This window comes from Cebus imitator, unplaced genomic scaffold (genome assembly GCF_001604975.1).
Source record: "Cebus imitator isolate Cc_AM_T3 unplaced genomic scaffold, Cebus_imitator-1.0 Scaffold184, whole genome shotgun sequence".
In the NCBI taxonomy this organism is placed as follows: domain Eukaryota; kingdom Metazoa; phylum Chordata; class Mammalia; order Primates; family Cebidae; genus Cebus; species Cebus imitator.
Window position 1 is genome coordinate 3,579,793 of NW_016107499.1, and position 3,068 is coordinate 3,582,860.

At 32.1% G+C, this 3,068-nt stretch overlaps 1 pseudogene; it reads left to right on the top strand.

Annotated features, from left to right (window-relative positions):
• Nucleotides 1-1,442: 1,442 nt before the first annotated feature.
• On the top strand, nt 1,443-1,607 carry LOC119473787 (annotated as a pseudogene).
• The last annotated feature ends 1,461 nt before the right edge of the window (nt 1,608-3,068 follow it).

A 3,068-nucleotide genomic window follows, 5' to 3' on the forward strand; every position in this document is an offset into this window, starting at 1 on the left:
ATATAAATGTATGTTTTTTTATCTGCCTAAGATCAGGAAAAAATCTTTAACTCAATATCTTCAAACCAAAATATGATAATATCTATTTAACATTTAATAATGTAAAGGTTATTAAACTGTGATTAAATGTGAACTAAATTTACTTATAAATTATTTCAAAGGCTATAGCCAACCGTTTTCCTAAAGATGACATAAAAGCAAGCAGAATTGAACTGGTTTGAATACTAGCTGAATTTCATTTACCTCTAATTAATTTCCATTGGTGTATTCTACACATCTGGAAAACCAGACTATTTCATATTTTGAGAATATGCAGTTCTATAATTTTCAGTGTTGAAAGTGATAAATGACATTTCTGATCTATACTTATTTTTTCTAATAATTGTAAGCACATTATTCATCACTTGTATACTGTTTTGGAGACATTGTAATTAAATAGCTAAATTTTCTTTTTTTGTTTCAGACAGAGTCTTGCTCTGTCACCAGGCTGGAGTGTGGTGACATGATCTCGTCTCACTGCAACCCCCATTTCCCAGGTTCAAGTGATTCCCCTGCTTCAGCCTTCTGAGTAGCTGGGACTACAGGTGAGCGCCACAATGCCCTGCTAAGTTTTTATTTTTTAATTTTTTTAAATTTTAGTAGAGATGGGGTTTCACCATGGCCAGGATGGTCTTGATCTCCTGACCTCGTTATCTGCCTGCCTCAGCCACCCAAAGTGCTGGGATAAAAGCATGAGCCACCACATCAGCAAAAATGTCTTAATGATAATTGATAAATCTTGCATATAGTAGTGCATAATATAGAAATATTCATTATTGGCACAATATTTTAAGGCAAAATTTCCCATCTGTGATCATATGAAAATTTATGTACATAAGTTATGAAAGATCTTAATAAAATATTTATGAAAAAGAGAGTTTCATAGATAAACTGGGAAACAATGCATACTGTATCCCTGCTTGATGATTTGCAGTATTCTATTATTCAAATATGTAATAAATTTACAGGCAAAAATGCACTTACTAGAGCTAAGATGGTATTGAATATATCAATTTTAATACAGAATTATTTTGTCACATATTTTATAGTTATTTTGTAGAATGTTAATTTGCAGTCTTATGTGACCATTTTTACAGGTGTCCATTTAAAGCCAATTAAAAAAGACATATTTAAAAAATGCTGTGTAATGGGTGTTTTAGGCATTTTAGAAATATTAACTGGTTTAAGTCTAATAACAATGATATGAGGGAAGTAACAAGGCTATGAGGGAATTTTTATTTCTATTCCACCAGTCAGAAAACTGAGGCAGAGACAGATAAAGTTAATTGCCCAGAATCACAGTGAAAAAGCTGAAAGATTGAGGATATAGACTCAGCGTCTGTGGTCCCACAGTTGGGCTCGATTCATTGCACTGGGCATTATTTTTATATAATCTTTACTTAATTGCTTTTTGGCCTTTTGGCTAAGATTAACTGTAATACCTGTTCTGATCAGTCTAATCTTTATTTTGTTCAATTTATTTATCTCACTGATTGTAGCAAGTAGAATTTCTTGTATAAATTAGATTAACTCTATGTAGTAGTTACAGGTGGAAACTACTTCCACCAAAAAATGTTGTTACAGTTGGAGCATGGGCTAAATTTTTAAGAAACCGATGACAGCAGGAGGATTAGCAAATCCACATGAAAGCTAAAACATGTAACAAGAGCAACTGAAACACTGAACATGACTAACTGGAGTGGAGGTATTTGTGATCCCATGGAGAATACTCCTTGAAAACTTTTAGAGTAGGAATTGACTAAATGGCTGGAGATTCTCTATTAAGAGCAGGAAAATTGGCCAATAAAATTAGGGTGATTACTGTAGCTATCAGCACACAACTGCATTCACACACAAGGCAATTCTTGGAGAGTCTACTACCTTATTCTTCTTTACCCTAATCAAGTTGAAACACATGCAAAGCAGGCTAGGTGTGGTGGCTCATGCCTATAATCCCAGCACTCTGGGAGGCTTGTAAATTAGGTTATGGTATAGAAACTGAACCAATTGAAACAAGAATTGATAAATTTTCAATTTATATAATCTTGTTGTTATTAAATAAATAGGTCAATAGTCTCTGAAAATGTTGAGGTCAACAAGCCTGGACTTGAGGATGCCTTTATATTTGATCTGTCAATTACTAATGATTTTTTTTTTGATATATACTTCTGTTGTTGCTTAGTTTCTTCCCCTAAGAAAATGAAACTACAAAGTTCCTAAAGTTTTTTTGCTTTTGGTAAAACTTTAGCAAAAGGAAATTTAATTTGTCAATATTTTTCCTACATTGTTCCTTCCAGTTTTGCAAATAAAATATTTAAAAGCCTAATTAAATATATTGTATGAAATATGAATATTTCAACCAGAGAAGAAATAGAATGATTGCTTTATTAATAATTTATTCAATTATAATCAGACACCAGTCTTAGCATAATCACAAGATTGGGCTTAAATACATAAATTGGACTGAATTTTGGAATACACTGAATATAAGACTTGAGGTACACTGGATATAAAACAGCTGATGTCAGTAATAATGACTAATATTTTAAAACTGATATAGACTGAATTTTGGGGTACACTGAATATAAGACATTGGGGTACACTGGATGTAACACAGTTGATGTCACTAATAATGACTGATATTTCAAATCGGATTTAGTAACATAACTGACATTTATAGTTTACCCTTGAACAATATGGGTTTGAGCTGTGCAGGTCAACTTATACTCATAATTTTTTTATCACCTCTGCCATCCTTAAGTTAGAAAGACCAACAGGTATTCCTCCTTCTCCTTAGCCTACTCAGTATGAACATGACAAGGATAAAGATCTTTATAATGATCCACTTCCAATTAATGAATATTTTCTCTTCTTTATGACATTCTTAATAACATTTTCTTTCTTCTAGGTTACCTTCTGGTAAAATCATAGTGTATAATACATATAACAGATAAGATATGTATTAATTGACTTTATTTTATCAGCAAGTCTTCCAGTCAACAGTGGGCTATTAAAAGTTAAGTTGCTGG